Source organism: Prinia subflava, chromosome 14 (genome assembly GCF_021018805.1).
Source record: "Prinia subflava isolate CZ2003 ecotype Zambia chromosome 14, Cam_Psub_1.2, whole genome shotgun sequence".
NCBI lineage: Eukaryota > Metazoa > Chordata > Aves > Passeriformes > Cisticolidae > Prinia > Prinia subflava.
This window is the reverse complement of record NC_086260.1, coordinates 4,567,627-4,586,608: the sequence shown is the minus strand read 5'-3', so window position 1 is coordinate 4,586,608 and position 18,982 is coordinate 4,567,627. Positions and strand designations below refer to the sequence as shown.

General features: G+C 45.9%; 1 protein-coding gene across 1 annotated transcript in view; it reads right to left on the bottom strand.

The window, feature by feature from the left end:
* The window catches only part of FRMD4B (FERM domain containing 4B), a 126,436-nt gene extending 113,946 nt beyond the window's left edge, over positions 1 to 12,490 (bottom strand). The window contains exon 1 of the mRNA XM_063412007.1: positions 12,263 to 12,490. The gene's annotated coding sequence lies outside the window, so the exon portion shown is untranslated. The remainder of the gene's footprint in view (positions 1 to 12,262) is intronic.
* Positions 12,491 to 18,982: the final 6,492 nt, after the last annotated feature.

Genomic DNA, 18,982 nt, shown 5'->3' with positions numbered 1-18,982 from the left:
AATCCCATCCTGAGTATCAGGTACTCTCAGAGACATTAAAATGAAATAAAGAGGATTACTGTAACCACCCAGGTAGCAGCATTGGTTGGGACAGAGCTTGCACAGAGGACAAGACACAACTGAATGTGTCAGGATGAGTTGCTCTCCCTAAAATCTGGAGGACGTGCTGTTCCTCTGAAGCCCCCCTGGCCTTCCAAATATTTGCTTGAGGTTTCCCTGAAATGCAGATTTTCCTAGAGGAATGGTGAGCATGCAGAGCACATTCCTCTGCTAAGTGTCTTCTTCAAAATTTGGGTAAATACCAGCACATTCCTGCCCAGCTCACACAAACAGTTTGGATTTTAATGGCAGGAGCAGAGTCTGAAAGGACAGCTATGGCCTTGCTGCTGGTTTTCACCAAAACCAAGGACACAGATGATTTTGTGCTCTGCTAGTCAATATAATTAAACTCTGAGTGGTCACATTTATCCCAGTAAATGGCAGCTCTAAACTGTATTATTTAGACAAAAGGGGAGTTGTAACTGTGCCAGAAGGTTCTTACAGGTAAAAAAAGTATCCTGCATGAAAAAAAAAAGCCATGATTTGTGGTAATGAAGCCACTGCTAATGTTATATTAGTGTCACATGAGAGAATTTATGAGAATTTGAGAATGAGAATTTACTAGACAGTGGTAAATTTGAATTTAATTAAATTTTTCTTCCTGTCTTTCCCTATCCTCCCTTTGGACATGGGTGTCACAGCTGCAGAGAAATTGCTGGCTTGAAATAATTGCCCAGTGAAAAGGCAAACTTTCAAAACCTTTTGTCCTTGAGAAGGGCACAGAGCAGCATCAATAAATCCCCTGGCATCCTTCCTCCCACCAGGGTAAGGTGCTATGCACAATACCAGGCACAAAAAAATCCCAATTTCAAGCAAAAGAAAGTCAGCATAGCCCAGAAGATAAGTGACACAGGGACATATGGACACTTACAAATACAGACAGATTTCTTACAGCCCAAGACAGTCATTAGGAGAGAGATGCTAATGTTGAGGAACTGCATTAAAACTACAAAAAAGTCCAGCCCCTTGGCTCCTGTCAGTATGTCTGGGCCAAGATTATTTTGCTTCAAAGCCTCTGCTCTGCCTTGAACACTCTGCTCATTTTTCAAGCCAACATCCTGGGGCCTGGCAGGGATTTTTATCTACAAATTCCCTTTATACACTATCCCCAAAGCTGGCTCCTACCTGCTTCCTCAGCTCCCTGTGCCATCACTCCTCCTCACATCGTGCCAAGGAGTTCTCCTGCCTGCAGGTTTGCCCCCTCCAACATTTGCCATGGGTTTTTTGCACTGCCCTGTGCAAACCCCTTCTTTCTTTGATGTTGATTGGCAGCCTGTGCTGTAAAGAGCCCCTCTATTCAGAACTGCAGCCCTTAAACTGATTTACTCTGAGTTACTACACCAGCTACAAGAACCTGCTCACATAAGAGGCCACTGAACCAAGGAAGAATTTCAAGGAGATCTTCCCAACTCCCCAAAAACACAGGAAAAACTCCCCAAAAACACAGATTTGGCTTTGTTTTTAATTGTCCATGATTTTTCTCCCTATGCACAAATATCTTTCATATTCCAGGCAGAATTAAGCTCTGAATTTAAAGTCACAAGCCTTGGGAACCACCTCTCACTTTCCACAGTCAGAGGTAAGGCTTGCAAACTTGCAAAATTTCTCAAGATGAAAAAAAACAGAGTTAAGAGGAGCTAATTCCAAAAGGCTTTTCCTTCTTTTTCTGGGGAGTAAATGATGCTAAAGCAACACAATAACCAGCATCAAGACTGACCCTGAGACCTACAGAACCCAGACAAAACCTGCAAAGAGCCAGTGCTATCAGGGACTGAATGGGACATGAAAGAAAAGTCTCTGCAGCCTGAGGTGATGGGCATTGCTGCTGAAAGCAAATCCTCCACCTGTTTTAGCCCCAGAGGAAGAAGGCAGATTACACAGAGGTGTTATCATTCATCTACTACAAACTTCCTCATCAGACATCACCTCCTCCTCCCAAACCTCTCCTTCTTTTCCAGAAGCACATCAGCTGCTTTGGGCAGAGCAGTACCTGGAGTGTTATCAGACATCTTCTCTACAACAGGAATTTCTACTCCTGGCTGCTCTGGGAGGTGCAGCAGCCCTGAACCCCCTCCCCAGCCCTGGGAGAGGCTCTGAGGTTTGATGGCTCCAGGGCACAGGGTTGGGAAGTGCTGGGTGGAACAGTGGAGAGGATGTCAGGCAGAGATCCCCCTCCTGTGATCCAGTGCTCACACACACCCCTGCAGCTCACCCTGACACCCCCTGAGGCTCAGCACCACCCTCATAGGGCACCCAGAGTGCTGCTCTTATTCAGACAACATTTGCAGAGGAAGGCAACAGGCACAAGGGATAAACTGCCAGGAAAATCCATTTTAACCACAGTGTGATGCTGGCACCCTGGTGAAGCAGCACTGACAGCCCTTCAGTACCAAACACAGCACACGTGGTTATCAAATACACCCTGTGCCCTGCTGTCCTGCAGCATGCTCAGAGGAAACAAAAATCCCATTTCCCCCTTATTCTATCCAGTTAATCATGTAAAACAATCTGCTTGAGTACTTCTTTCAGCAGGGGGAGGAGGCTGCTGCAGGAACATCCCAGCAGCACAGCCAGGGGTACCTGTGTTAGATCCACCAGGATGTTCTAAATGGGAGGGACTGGAGCTCACACCTTTGGCTCCATCTCTTCCTCCTCATTTCAAGACTGTTCCTGTGAGAAAGGAACCAGGACCTAAATTTCTGCAAATAGCTTATTTCCTCTTGACTTTTGGTAATTCTGCACAGCCCCACTTTGCAGCCTGAGGATACAAACCCATGTGGGCAAAGGGAAGCTCATACCCAAAATCTGGGGGTGTGAGGGCCAGACTCCCCTGCTCTGCAGCTGGACAGGGGTGGAGGACAACACAGCCAGGTCAGACTGTCTCTGACCTTCCTCCCACCTCCCCGCTGTGCATGAAGGAATTCACTGAATCAAGTTTTTTTAAGATTAATTAAGATTAATTAATTAATTTTGTTTAAGATTAGCTGTTACAGCACACCTGGCTAGGCCAACACACTTCAGTGTTCAGCAGGGACTCCAAGATTTAAAAGGCTGGACTGCAACTGTAGGAATTACTGACACATTAAAAACAATACAACAAACAAACAACTCCCCCCACAAAAAAAAAAAAAAAAGAAAAAAGAAAATGAAATGCAACTTCTGGCACCTCAAAGCAGAGGTTTGAGCCTGCAACCTTCATAAGGCAGAGCTCTAAAAGACTCATCATACAGGAGATGTGTTGGTAAACTCTCAGCAGACAAGTCCCAGGCTGCAGCCTCCCACCCTGGGCAGCCACATCTCTCCCTGCAGCTTCCACAGCTGAGAGCAGAACCCATCTCCAGCTCTTATCCTCACCTTTCTGCACAAGTGAGGGCGAGGAAGGGCACATCTTTCTCTGCTGATGCAAAGAGCCATAAAAGCAAACACCGCTCCTCTCCCCAAGCCTGCAGCAGGACTGCACCCACTCAGCACAGACTCTGAATCTCAGGTTACCTTTCACTCACCTGGTGAAAGTTTCTAAGGGTGCAGTGCCAGGCAGTTCATTCCCTGCAGCATTTCCACCCTTCCTCTCCCCACTGAACAGAGTTTGCTTTGGTCCCTCCTCTCCCCAGCTCAGCCCCACCCATGGCTCTTCTTACTCCAGTGGGTTTTGCTGGTTTTTTGTTGTTTTGTTGGTGTTGGTGGGTTTTTTCCTTTTTTTTTTCCTTCCACCACATTTTATTTTAGGAGGACAGGACTACTGAGCACCACCAGAATGCAAAAACAAAACCAAACAAGTCCAACTGTGCAGAGGAAGTGCCAGACACACAGTCTGGCACACAGCACACCCCTCCACTCTGCGCTGAGCTGGAGACAACAACTGTGAAAGCAAACTGGGAGCCTGAGTCCTGGTGCCACTAAAATCCCACGCAGCTATGCTGGAGATGAGAGCAAAGATGACACACTCAAATGTATTTGAATAAACATTTGTATCTCAGCTGCTGCAAAGCCCAGGCTCCATTCGAGTGTTCTGGAGGAGTTTGGAGCAGGGAAAGGGATTTCTCAGACAGGGAGAAGAGGTGTAGCTTGCCCCGACAAGCATGTGATGCTCTGACAGGGTGTAACTACTGAAAGACAAGATGTTAATGCACTGCTAACAGGACTTTCTGTCATTAAGCATCAAAGCTACTCAAACTGGGTTAAAAAAAAAAAAAAAGAGAGGTTCAGGCTGAGAATGAGGAGGTTAAAATTAGTCTAAACACCAGCTCCCCGTGTTTAAAGTGGAAAGAACAGCCAAGCAAACTCCAGACAGCAAGAAACCTTCAAAGTACTCCAAAACAGGGTTAAAGATGGGTTTATACACACAGAACAAAGACCCTTCTCCTCCGTTCCAAACCCACCCACCCACATGGCTTTGACCCACATCCTCCCTTTACTAGGGGTAGACAATCAAGAAATCTCCATCCCTGCATCCAAAACCAGCACTCCTGTGTGTGGTGCTGAAGCAGTGGTCACTGAAACTTTGAAAGAGGAGCAAGAATTGCACAGGAGAAGCAGCAAGATCATCCCAGTTAGCCCCAGTATGCACCCACCCCTCCTCTCACCACTGTCAGGCTGACTTGATGCAGCTCCTGGTTTTTTCTCCTTCTCCAATGATAATCAGTTCACCTAAGGGACAAACTGAACAAGGCTTGACACTGGTGTGTTTATCAGGTTCATGCCTTTACCCACAGGAACAGCTGGCCAAGCTTCCTGCTGTCTCCTGACTGCCCCAAACTAACACAAAAATCACATTTCAACCTCATTTCACCTTCTGTTTCATGGAAACCCATCATTAGAGGACTCCCCTCTTGTTTCCAGCAGACACTCACAGCCAGCCCTCACACTGATTTTCTTATAAGTGCAGGGAAAAAACAGGGAACAGGAGTTGTGCTGCTGTCCAGAGAGGCAGACTCACACGGTCACACTAGGAAATAGTGACAGATAGCACAAAACTGGTGCCAGATAATGCATCAGCCTCAAGGCTGCCAAGCAGACACCTCCTGGAGCTTCCCTCTTCTGCCTCACATGTAAGCAAAATCAGGTGGGGCTGGAGAAGGGTTTAGGATTTTTACCTCTCCAAACTTTCACCTCCACACAACAGTGCAGACCATTAAATCAGAAAAAGATGCAACTGATTGTCAAGGTGTTTGAGACAACAGCAGAGTTAGAAGAAATTCTGTTGCCTTAAACTTAAAAAAAAATTTTTTTGGAAGCAAGAAGGATGAACCAAGTCCAGGCATTCATAATCTACTTTAGCTACACAATACATACACATCTCTCCAGCCCACTCACAGGGATGCTTACAATCAATGCCAGTTGTGTTTTAGCTGCTCAGATGTTAGATTCTATGAGCTGTCTGCTAAGCTTTTTTGACAGTGGAGGAGAAACAAGCGATTTGAAACACTTAAGTCTATTTTACCATAAAATTGAGGAATATGGTACCCATTAGAAGGATTCCTACTGCAGCACATCCCTGAACAGTTCCCACGCTTCTCGTTTCTGCTCCATGTGCAGCTCTCCTATGTGGTGCAGTCATGGTACTGAGAGAGTTTATTAAGATTTTGGTCATTTAAAATTTGCTGTCAGGCAGCATTCCTGCAAACAAAGACACTTCCTTGGTGTTATGCACAAGAGGGAACTCAGTGTAGGGAGTTAAATATGCTTAAATTGCTGGATCTGCAATCCAGAGGGGTTTGCAGTTTGTTTTCTAAACGAGGAACAGAAGTCTAAACTAAGACAGAGTAGGGATAAAGTGTGAGAAGAAAGTAAGAAGCACTCCCCATGCACTAGAGACAGCCTGGAGACCCTGCTAAGCTCCAGACACACATTTTTCCATCATTATCACCTTCAGAAACAAACACCACGATAGAGCACGTCAATGTTTAATCTTAAACATGCACACCCCTACTTTCCCCCTCCTCTTCTGAGATTTAAGACATTTCACCTTTCTAAGAGCTGCTTTCTTTCCTGGTTGGACCCAGCCCCTTGCACAACAGCTGCCAGATGTGTACATCTGCTTCCCATAACATCCAGGCAGGACTGTGGAGTGGGATGCAGCACCCGTGTTCCCATAACCTACACACTGAGCACTGCAATGCCTCCAGAGGAATTCTGTCACATAAAATCCATCAGCAGGCTGTGATCTCAGCCCAAGGCTGCATTTCAGACGGCAGCCTCCTTCTGTGCCATGCCCAGTCCACAACAATGACTCTGCCTAGCTCCTCTCCTCTCCTCCTAGACCCTTATCCACCTTTCCAACCTGAGTTTTCTTTCTGTTCTAAAGCATCCTCCAACTGTATCTCTCATCCTCTACCCTTCCTTTCATCAAACCCAAGCACAGAGTGCAATGAACATGACCATGCAAAATTATTCCACAGGTTCTGACCACAAAGCAACAGCCTCTGCTGTGTTCTCAGGGCTAGGGCAGGCTGGCTACAGTGAAAACACTCCCCAGAAATATCCACTGATTATTTTTATTACTTTCAGGCTTCTTTCTAAACTAGACAAAGTGGTTTCTGTCCCCAGATACTTCTAATGCCTCTCCCAAGTGCTTCTAGGACTTTCTGGGAAAGAAGGGAAAGGATGCCCAACCTCTGCTGATCTGTTTAACACACTACCTAAAAATAATTGAGTATTCCAGGCGTCTATTTCCTAATCTTATCCTTCACTTCAAGGAGGGGAAAAATCAGCCAGATCATTTATTCATAAAACTGGAACATCTGGCAACTGGTATTTCAGTAAAACTGCAATTTCATATCTCTGAAAGCACATAAATATAGTATTCCAATGAGGTACTTCAAAACTCCAGGCCAAATTCTGATTCCCATTCACTTCGGGAGGGTCAAGATTTCATCAGTTCTGCATCTTTTGTTGCTTGATTTTCCATTAGAATTTTCAGGACTGAAAGCCTTGAAAGCAATCTCTTTCTTGGGAAGTTCTTTGCAGAGAGAAACGATCTGTGGGATCTTTTATTGTGACACCACACAGCAATAATAACCAAGACCATGCAGAAAACTCTGTGTATGTGCTTTGTTTCTGCTTTCGAGTACACAGGGTTTGTTTTCAATGCAACACGAGGTAAATGGATTTGTTTCTAAACCATCTCTCCCCTACACTGGGATCTAAAAAAATATAAAGGATTAATTGTATGAAAGAGATTTATATACGAGGAGATTAAGCAGCCTATGGAACTCTCTTTCAAAGGAACTAAAGATAGCTCAGACATTAGCATGAGAAAAACTGTAGGGCTACATTTCTTACATATATTAAAGAGTTTTAGATGCCCATCTCCCAGCACGGCCACACAGCAGAGTCTGACCAGGCTGTGACCACTGGAACTGATCACTGCTGATCAATAACTGCAATAATTGATCACCTGCAATCTGAGGCCAACAAGCAGCAGCTAAAAGGATTCTTTTGGCTCAATAACTCAAGCACACAACCTCAACACATACCTAAAGGTCTGAAAAAGTTCAGCTTTGAACTTGAGGGGTGTAGCAGTGATCAGTCCTGTCCTGGCAGAGGAATGAGGGGCCTGGGTGGTTTGAGCCTTCATACATTTGAGTTCTGGGGCAGTTTTTATAATAGTTTGTTAAACTGACAGATAACCCCAGCAGAGCTGTATTTTCTCCTACCCCTTCAGCACTGAAGTTTTGACAACTGCAGAAAATCTGAAGCTCTTGTAAGCTCTACAGCTGACCTACTGAGAGTTTAGGTTCTAAACAAAGAGGCCATCATATAAAAGTACTTCCTTTCCTGACACTGCCCTGTAAACAGTCTACACAAAAAACAAAGGACCAAAATTATAGTTTGCATGCATTCAATCTGCACTCTGTGTTTTTCAAAAATTACTAGAATTCTGAAGGAATTATGGTTTAAAGGTTTGTTGTGTTGCCTTAAATAGCAAAAGAAAACAAAAATCCCTCCTTTCTCTAACCTATATCATTTAAGCACAGAACTGTTAACCATTGCTGAAAGCATTGATGCATTATGACTTGGGGCAAGAGGAAGGCTTAATGCTTTGAAATGGCTGCAACCAAACAATAACAGCTTGGCCCCCGGGGTTTTCAACATCACATTGGAGGCAAATTGCTCAGCCTGTTCAAAAAATAAGATATGCACGCTCCAAACTGGCCAAGGAATTGTTCCTACAGCCACACATTGTCACTACTGGTGACACCCACAAGATAAGGATGTAAAGATGTCCAACGACCTATTTCCTGCCCTGACTCTTGACTGAGTCATTCTCAGCAAATAGTTTTAAGTATTGACCAATCTTGCAGCATATGGCGTGTGCTGCTTTATCTGAACCTGATTACAAATGTGAAGGTGCCAAGCCCAAGCCTCCCATCAGTCTTTCTTGTGATGATACAGTGGTCTAAAAACCTTGATCTTTCTTTATCTGCCTTGTAGTGGTGTGTGCTCTGCAGCTGTCCTCGGCTGTTCAAAAACTCTTAAATCAAAATACAGCTGCTTTATGAAAACTGTTGTCTGCAGGCAACTCTTCACAGTCACTCTGCAATCAATTTCCATCTTAAGCACAAAAGCTGTTTCACTGTGGTGGTCCAGTGTGAAATAAACACAACATGAGTAAAAACGTAGTATTAGCCCTTAGAGAATTGGCTATTTTATTCTTTATGTTTTGGTACATAATCCAAGAGGAGAAGCCTGAAATGTGATTTAACCACATGGTTCTCACAGCAAACGAGCTCAAGAAGAGCTGTAACTTTTACTGTCATGCAACTCAAACACAGAATGTCTTTTCTTCTCTACAACACCCTTGGAAGGGGTGACTAAAATGGTGCTGTCCCTGAGCTGGACCTGTCACCTGAAACCAGCACAGACTGGAAAGGGCAATGGGCAGCACCAGCATTGTCCAAGGGAGTGGGAAGGATCTCAGCTCCTCTCACCCATGGAACTGGACTGGCTCCAACCAATAACTCAAATATATTCCCAGTAGGAATGGAAATCTACACAGGAAAGACCAAAAATTGGTGGCCTGAGCATGATCTCATTGTTAAATCAGCCCCTTCCAGTCAGATGAATAAAGTCAACATTCCCTTCAGCTCCATTCTTCTGGATATTAAAGCCAGACCAGGCTTATAAAAAGCAGTGCCACCCTCATGGGGATGCTGCCTGACAAACTCAGGACCTAGAAATCATTTAACATCAATTACAGCTCCTCTGCTGCTGCTTTTCCCAGGCTGGCCTGTGCAACACCACATCTAAATAAAAGTTTTCTCTGAACCCTGGGGTTGAACATGCATGACAGCCAGGGCACACTGCTGTCCAAGGCTCAGTGACCACCAAGTCCCAGGAGACACAGGGGTACAGGGTGCTAATTCAGAGCTACCTTACTGTGCCCAAAATCACACCTCAGCCCACTCTCAGGAATACAACCAAGGTTTCCTTGGTTTCCAAACAGCCATGACTCCCCCCTCCCTTTTTGCTGCTCTTCATATTAATGTAACTGCTGTAACACAGCATCCTGGGAGGGGAAAAAAAGCAAACAAAAGACATTATAGCCAATTTATATGGAAAATCAATTAAGTTCAGACATCTCATTAACCTTCTAACCTGCTTATCCCCCAGATTTCATTTACACTACTGCTTGCAAATGGATTTGACACATTGGCCCACCACTTCCCTGGGAAGGTGCAACAGGCACGAACAGAGTTCTTGGAGCCCAGAATACTCCATTTATGCAGGTCCTTCCCTCCCTCCTCCCTGCCATTCACTTAATGCTAAGAAGCACTGGAGGAAGAAAATAGGATACAAAAAAAAAATATGCAAGAGCCCTTTCAAAATCCTGCCAGCCCTGCTGTGGGCCTCCTTTTTTGCCTTCTGTTGCTTTAATTACCAGAAACTACAAGCAGAATTGCCTAAACCAAGAATGTCAAACCATGGCCACAGTGGCAAAGCCACGCTCACAGAAGTCTTCTCACACCACACTTCACTCCCACACTGTCACAAGACTGAGCCAGGTAACACACACTGAAAAATCAGTCATAGGTGGTGCATGGGGTTCTGTTTTTTTACGTTATAGCACAAAGTCTAGGGAAGAGCCCTGATTTCTGTAGCTGAGATCCATCCACAACCTCTCCTCTGGGGGTCTCTACAGCAATTCCATCTCCCTGCCCAGAAAACACCCAGCTTGAGGCAGCACAGCCCCAGCATTCCCACAGGAAACCACAGCAAAATGGTCACCTGCATCTCAGACCTCAGGAATTCCTTTGCTCCTGTCATGTTTTCAAAATTATGGAATTCCAGAGCATGTTAACACACGGAAAGGTTTCTGTGCAATCTCTTCTGACTAAGATGACATGCACATTTCTAATGGACTGGGGAGCAAACTCTTACCAAGGGTTTTTACACGTTCAGTACATCAGAATTAAACTAAAAGGATCAAGTCTGATGTGGCTGCACCCATGCAAGGCCAAGAGAATCAGCAAGATGAATCCCCCTGTAAAACAGACCAATCCTTGAAATCCATGCTGTTGCAGGAAATACAAATCTTCCCAAGGCAAGCACTGGTAACTTCTGCAAATGAGTTCTTCAAAAGGAGGAAAAGGGGCAGCTTCAAGAAAGTAATTTTTAAAAAGCAGAGAACACAAGTGAAAATACGTGCATTTTTCTAAACATACGTTCCTGCCTCTGTATGAGGCAGGCATAACTAAAGCACTGCAGCCTTCCCCAGCCTGCAGACACAGCTCTCCAGCCAGTGCCCCTGCGGCTGCTCAAAGATTTCCCAAGTTACAGCCAAGTAAAAATTGATTAAAGCCTTGACTACTTCACTGCAGCTATTGGAAATCCAGCAAAAGTTACAAGAATGAGCTCAGCTGCTCTTTGCTTCCCATTAGGCAAAACTCTAAATAAAGGCAGTGCTTAAAGAACACAATCCCCTAAAGGAAAAATCAACAGCCCCCCTGGCAGCAGCCGTGCTCTGCCCTGTTCCAGCAGAGACACAAACACTTTCAAATGGATCTGTGCCTGAAAACCAACACAGCACAGAAGGTGAGGGCTGGACCCCTTTGGAGACACTGTTCTGACAAGCTCCTAAGATCCTCTCCCTGGATCTCACCCTCTTGGCACTCTCAGACTTGTTTCCAAGAGCGATGGGTTCAACATTCACAGTTTTCAGCTGCTTTCAGCAAGGCTGTGCTCATTTAGCCAAGGACCTGCCTAATCCCATCTACATTAAAAAAGGCAGCAGTGAGGTCAAAGGTAAAGCATTACCTTAGTCTCTATCATAGCCACGATGGGTTAGAGAGCCCAGTCTAAAAGCACACAGTGCTCAGTGTAATTGAAACTGATCTCAAGTGCACAGGCAGCCACAAATCTCATCCTTGTTATGCAGCAGGTCCTAAGAGAAGTTTATTTCAATTTAGTTCAAGCCCATGGAATAGCAGATTAAGTCAAATTTAAAAATTCATGAAAAAAAGGAAAGTTTTCTCAAAAAAGGATAGATATAGACTTAAAAAATGCCATAGGGGAGAGGGAAGATGCGTGTCAGGGTCTCAGGTCTGCAGAGAACCGGCGCTAAGGACGGGAGGAAGAAGGAGGCGAGAGGAAACCCAGGGAGAACAATACTGGGAAAAGGGCTATTCTGGGCAAGAGGGAGAATGCGGGGCCAAGCCGGGCACGGAAACAAGTGTAACAAAGGCAGAGGAAGGGCTTCCTCGCCGAGCAGGGAGAGATTTCTGTCCGACTGCCTGCCCACATCCCTGACAGACCCTGTGCCGGGCTGAGCCCAGCGCTGCTCCACTCCTTCCCCGCAGGAATGAAGGGGCAGCTGCCCGGACCGCTGGGTCTGCCCTGCTGGGCGGAGGGAAAGATGCTGGGATGACCCACGGAACGAGACCGGGGATGCTCTCAGCCCCCAGAGCCAGGTGCTGGTCATCGCCCCAGCCACAGCAGGTCCCATGGGCGATTCTCAGCCCATCACAGCATCCCACTGGGAATTTCACCCTCCCTGAGAGACTCCGGCTTGGCTTTTCCCGGCGGTCCCGCGCTCCTCCACACGCCGAACTTGCACCAGCGCCCGCTGGCACCGTCACCGCGGGGGGACCCCGGCATCGCTCCCCATCCATCCATCACCCACCGGAGCCCGCAGAACAATGCCCCCGTCCCCGCCCGGCCTTACCTTGGCGGGGGCTCGGCGGCGCGGGCGGCCCGGGAGGCGCAGCCGGCCCAGCCCAGCCCGCCCGCGGCCCCGCCGCTCCCCGGCGCATCCACCCGCGGCTGCCCGGCAGGGGCAGGGCCGGGCTCAGCTCGGCCCCGCTGCCCCCCGAGCAGGGGCAGGGCGAGGGGCAGCCCCGCCCCGGCAAGGGGGGGACAGCCTGGTGGCACCCCGAGTGTCCCCGCCGCTGTCACCTCCCCGCGCAGCGCAGGGGACGCGGGCAACTCAGAGCATCCCTGTCCCCAACTTCAGAGGAGCCCGCGCAGGCAGGGAGCGCTCCGGCCCCGCTCCCAATTCCCTGGGAAAGCTCCCCCCGAGCCGCCCTGGACCCTCCCCTGCCTTTGTTTTGCTGGCAGCCGCAGCGCACGATGCCGACACAAGCCGTGTCCTCCGGGTGATGGATGGGCATTTCTCCAGGGCAGTGCGGAGGGGCTGGGTTTGCCTCAAGCCGGCTACCTCTGCTCGTCAGGAGCCTTTGTCATCCTCGCGGTGCGGAGCAGAACAATAAGACGAGTTCAGGAATACCCACGCTGGTATGTTCCGAACGGGCTCCTAATTACCATATGGAAATGAGCTGCCTAAAGTAATGAATCGCAGCCTGGCTATTGTTTGGGGGGGTGTCAGATCAACTGGAGGCGCTGGCAAGCGGTGCCATAAACCAGGTTTGCAATGAGCGAGTTCTGTGTATGCCACAAAACAAATCGCTGCAGCTAACACAGCACTTGTGTAGCAGAGAATTCCACTCTAACATTTTGCAATGAATGAGTATTCTGCTATTCTTGGAGAATTCACACAAATCTTTGTTCATTCATTTCACCAAAATTAAGAGGCTTACAATAGCCTCCTAGGAAAATTTTTTTAAATGGCAATCGAATTATGTCAAATAATGGTTATTAGCCCCAGAAACACAGAGTCTTCCTATTTATCACATCTACAGACTGCAGTGCCAGACTACCTGGTGCTTTTCTGAAAGCAGAGCAATAAACACAGTTGACTCTCCAAGGTATTTTGCATTCATCTCCATCCCCACTGCACAGCATTCCCTGGCTGTGTCTCACCCATGCCATTTTATAGCAATGATCTCTGCGTGCTCTCCTGGTATTTGCTGCATCAATCATGCTAATGATGCTCGTTCCCTTGCCTCTCCTCCCTCACCACTGCTTGCACCTCAGGGCCCCCACGCCTGGTTTTTGCTGCCTTCTGACTTTTCTGGGGTTTTCCTTCCCTAAAGCTCCTCTGGGGTTGTGGTTTGGGCACTGAGAAGTGTTCCCAGGTATTTCCCACTGCCAGAGAGGTGACAACATTTGCCCCTTCTGCTCCACACTGGCACAAGTCAAGAGCAATGCAAGAACAGCTTTAGTTCATCAGGTATTGTACATCACCACCCATAGCTCTCTCCTGTGTTTTCTGCATATTGCAGCTCCCTTCTGCCTGTCTTACCACAAGTTTCCTGCACATTCTGTGATAGAAAGTTTATCTTCTCCCTAGAAACACCAAACAGATTATTTGAGCTATGTATACCTCTGCGTCAAGTAGTCTCATCCCTGTCTGATTTCCAGATACCATCAACCACCAACTCCCAGTGGACTCTGTTCTGCAGAAGATGAACAACTAAGCAATAGTCCTAAAAGGATTGTTCTATATCACAAAAAATCACTGCCTACTACTTCAACCATCCCCTCCTTCCTGCATATAATACTTCGTTAGGGGAAATTACACTGACAGATATTTTGATGTGATGTATGCATCCATTTGCCCTCCACAAATAATCCTATATCAAAACCAAGAGGCAGAGAAGCAAGCTTCCTCCGGGCAGAAAAGGTCAGCCAATATTTATAGAGGCTGAAATAAACACTCTTTATCTGGTTTATGGCTGTATTATAATACAATCAGGAGCTTGTAGAAAATAGTGCTGCTGCACCTGAACAAAGTACGTGCAGAAAATGAGTGATAGCAGTGCACAACAGCAGGGAAGACCTTTCAGTGTGATTGATGAAGGAATGCAGGGCAAAATTCTACAGCTGAGTAACCTCTGCTGGCTTTGCACTTGACCCTGAGTCACCAACCCACACCAGGACCTGGCTGTGGGAGGTGTCTGACAAATCCACCCCAGCTCCTTCCCTTTGGAGCAGAGAGCCACAGACAAAGGACAGGGAGAGAAACCTGAAGATGTGTTTTGCCTGGGGTCTCACAGCAAGGCACAAAGAATTTCTCCCACTTTCAACCAAACTCAGATACAGCTCACAACAGATGCCTCAGGTTTGGTGAGAAATTCCACTTCTAGTTCATAACAGGGAGCAGAACTCAAAGCAAGACTCAACAGCAAAGTCCTTTTGCCTTCCTTGTCCAACAGCTATTTACACAGTTCAAAACTCCAGAGATTAAATGCTTTGCAGCACAATTAGTCAACACATGTAGGTATCTGTTTCCTGAGTGTCTGCAGTCTGAAACAGAATCCCTGCATTCCTAGCCCTGAAACATTATTTTTTTGGATATCAACTCCCTAATAAATCTCTATGGACATGAGTCAGATTGAGAAAAGGCTGAATTTATGCTACCTGCCTTATGTGAAAGGCAGACCTAGCTCTGACCATACCTCTTTCCAAAATCCCTTTACAGCAAGGAAGGAATATTAATGTTTTAAAAGGTACTTTGCCTCTCTGCTGAGATCTTGCACTGCTGCTAATCCGTACAAACTGCCAGAGTGGGTTTCATTTATTATTTAGGATGAGCAGAGCAATGCCAGGCTAAATGAACAGCTAGTCCAACCCATCACAGCATTCATTCTTCTGGGAAGACCCCAGTAAGGACAAGCTGTTTATGTAGCTTGGCACTGACATATACAGATCCTAAACTGAGCAATCACTTGAGGAGTGGTGAGGCACAAACTTGCAGTATTTCATGAGCTCTGCACAGCCAGTGTTCAGCCAGCAGGTGCTAGCAGCAGGTCCCCAGTTTTTGGGGATGTAAGGGGGATAATTGTTGTTTGGCTGACACCAAAAACCATCTTTTATGATTTCATGGTTCCCCTGGAGCTGGAAAAAGCTGATAATCACTCCAGCAATAAACCACTTTCCATGACTGGAGGCTCCTCTTTGCAGCCCAACTGAAAAACCACAATACCCTCTCAGACAAAATCATCCTGCTTAGCTCCAAACACTTTTATTGCTGATTTCAGCTGAGTTGCCTGATTTTATGCTAACACCAAGATGAGAACTCAAATGCTGGAGCTGCACACCTGAGGTGAAGCACAAACCTCCAGAAGAGAATGAGATCAAACAGCTTGGATGGGATATGGGATCCAAGTGGTGGCATTTCAAATATGTTCATAAACCTTTACAGCATGGGCACGAAATATGTTAGAAACAATTCAAGGTGGACTATGGTCACCTCCAAATTCCCACAGGCACCTCACAGGAGCATCAGAAATGCCACAAAGCCATCTGTTGTATTACAGATTTAAACCAGAATGTGAAGATTCTAAAAGCTGCTCAACCTTAATAAAAAAATTTGGATGCTCTCATCTAAGACTCCAGTTACAAGATTTTTTTCCTCCCCCCTTTCAGAACAGGTCTGCAAAGTCTTACCTCCACACATTTCACTTGTGCAAACTGATTTCCCATTTTTCTGCCCCAGAGCACTGGAGCCTGCAGGACAGGCAAGAGCTTCAGGTGCTGCACAGAGCTGGGTGAGGATGAGAGCCTGAGCATCCTGAGCACAACCTCCTCCATCACAAAAGGAGATTAAAGCAGAGGAGGAGAGATGGGAGGAGGTTTCCTCTGCTTCTCCAAAATATCCTTGGGTCTGTTCCTCATCAAGACCTTTTGCAAGCAGAATCTATTTGTGGGGTGTGATGTGGTTTAAGGGAACATCATAGAAGACAAGGGGTTGCTGGCTTTTTTCAGTTTTCAGATTCATATCACTGAGTAGTCAAATTTGTGTATTTTTAGAAAAGGAAATTACATAAATAAATCCAGAAAGATAGAGTAAAATGATGTCATTTACCTTAACTGCCAAAGCACACAAAGTGTTGTTATAAAAATACACCAGCAGCTCCAAGTCCTGAGAACTCTTTGTAAAGCCAGCTTTAGATGTCATGATTCAAGTCCAAGGTCCCAGTTCAGCAAACACATTTGTTAGGTGCTTAATCTCAGCTTTCACTGGGGCTCCTGGGGTATCACTGGGGCACTGCTGATATTTGCCAGGTTTGCAAAGTCTGGCACAGCTGAAGTGTCTTCCTCTACCTCTGCACCATTACACAACTCCTGCTCTGTTTTCAGGCATAGGTTTTTTGTGTATTGTCCATAATAATTAACCACATTTTCCTTTTGGTGCTTTAAAAAAACCTCATTGGTCAAACTTGCCTGATATTAAATTATTTTTGAGTTATCCTTTGCCTTAAATTTAGATACATTGATGTCATTCTAAGGTATTAAACTACATAAACACATTACTTAAGCATGGGAAAAAATAGGCTTGCTAATTATGTCCAACAGTAAACCTCTTAAATATTGCTGCACAATCTTCATTTATCATTTAAATGTGGCACTGTTCACAGATATTCTTCTCAAATACTATAAAGGCAATTAGAATTGGTAATGACTGTAAACACCATTAGTCCTGGTAATTTGCCCTTTCCTACAAGTCTGACACACCCGAGGTCCCTCTGCCAGTTTTCATCTCCAGTGTCACAGAAGGATTTGTGATGGTCTTTTCTCACCTTCACCCAACTTTAAGGACCTAAAATTAAGGATTTAAAATTTCAAGACCAGGCTGGCTGGAGCTCTGAGCATCCTGGTCTGGAGAAAGGCGTCCCTGCCCATGGCAGGGGGGTGGAATGAGTTGATCTTTCAGCTCCCTTCCAACCAAACCTTTCTATGATTCCACGAAAATCAGCAAACTGAACCTGAGCTTTACCCATGCCATCACCCTACTCCTCCATTCTTTGAGGTTTCCATAACCTATTCCATCTCCCCATTTTTTTCTGTTTGTATTGCAAATGAGATCCTATCTCCCACACACAGAATTGAGAATAGCTGAGCTCAGAGAATGCAGATAAAACTCCACAGAAGGAGACAAAGAATTTACCAAAGTTCAGATTTCTAGGCTCCTAATTTTTCCAGTGTTTCTCACCAAAAGGCAGTTCAGCAGGAGAAAAGGACAAGAAACACAGCCACGTGCTACACATGTTCTCAGAGACATTTTTGTTCAATAGCAACAAGAGAAAACTCATTGGAGGCATGGGTGCTGCTCCTGTTATCACCAGAACTCAGAAATGATGCTTATTTCTCATTTCTCACAGAAATGATGCTTATTCTGATGGCTGACAGCACAACCAGCTGGGTTTTTCTTGCATTTCTCCCACTTCATTATTCAGCAATCCTATTCCTGGTTCCAAAGAATTAAAGGCAGGTTACAAAAGGAAAGAAACACGGAGTGGCTCCTTACAGCCCTCCAGTGCAGCCACCCTGCTCTGCACCACAGCATTGCACCCAGCAGTTTCTGAAGGTCTCCTGGGCACTGCTGAACAAGAATTTGTCTTTCCAGAAGACCCAGTCCTACATCTGCAGCACCAGTGATGCCAGAAGAGATTCTGCTTCTGAGCATTCCTCTGTGTTTTTATGTCTAAATAGCAGAAAGATCTTACACTGATATTCCTGATAAGCTTCTGCATTCAGAATGATTTGAAGTATTCATTCGTTTTTAAAAGATACACTTAGAAAAACAATTCCCCAATTTGTTCCATATCCAAGCAGTTTAAAATCTGGCATTCTAGTGCCAAGAGGATCTAGAGACAACACCATGTATTTAAAAGAAAAAAAATCACTACACATTGTCTCCTCAGGAGATCCAGAAGCACATTAGTAATATTATGCATTAGTATTAGCAGCTTCTCTTATTTTTGTAAATGGAAATAGCTGAGGGTAAGAAAGGGGAACAGTCTGAGGAGCCAAAGAGCTACAAAGAGTCCCACTGCTCCTCACAAATCCATCCTCCCACACAGATCCCCTCTGTCTGTCCCGAGCCCAAAATACCTCCAGGACTTCACTTACTTTCCTCTTCAGTCCTTGCTAAGCTTCATATTGTGAACATCACCTGAGAGCCAAAGATCAATCACCCTGACCATGGAGGCTGATAAAATGAGGCTCTGCTGGGCTCTTTCATCAGTCCTGAGGCACTGGTTTGCTCAGCTCTCGTGGATGGGCAGGGAAAGAAGCAAGGACAGCCACTGTATCAGCCCCAGAGCTGGTTCTGGGGTGCAGGGCAGAAAGGCTGCTTGCAAAATGCTGTTTATGCCCTCAGCACTTCACCTCTAATTTCTCTTCTTTGAGAATATTTTAAAATGTGCCCAGGCCTGTTCTCCACCACTTTATTGTCCTGTGATTTTGTTTGATCACTAGGGAAGGACCGTCAGGTTTTCTCCTGATGCTTCAAGGAAAGAGTTGTTTTTACCCTTTTTTTGGCTTTCATATATCAGAGACAGAGCTTAAGGCTTCTATAGAAGGGACATTTGAACTTCTGTCTCCAGGCACATTTGCCATAAACCAGAAGCACAGCCACTCTGCTGGGTGTCAGACACATCTTGATGGCTACATGGAGGGTTTATGTGAGGGCTTTTGTTTTGCCTTTGCACCAGCCAGTCTAGGAAGACACATTAAGATGGAAAACAGCATGACACTAGAG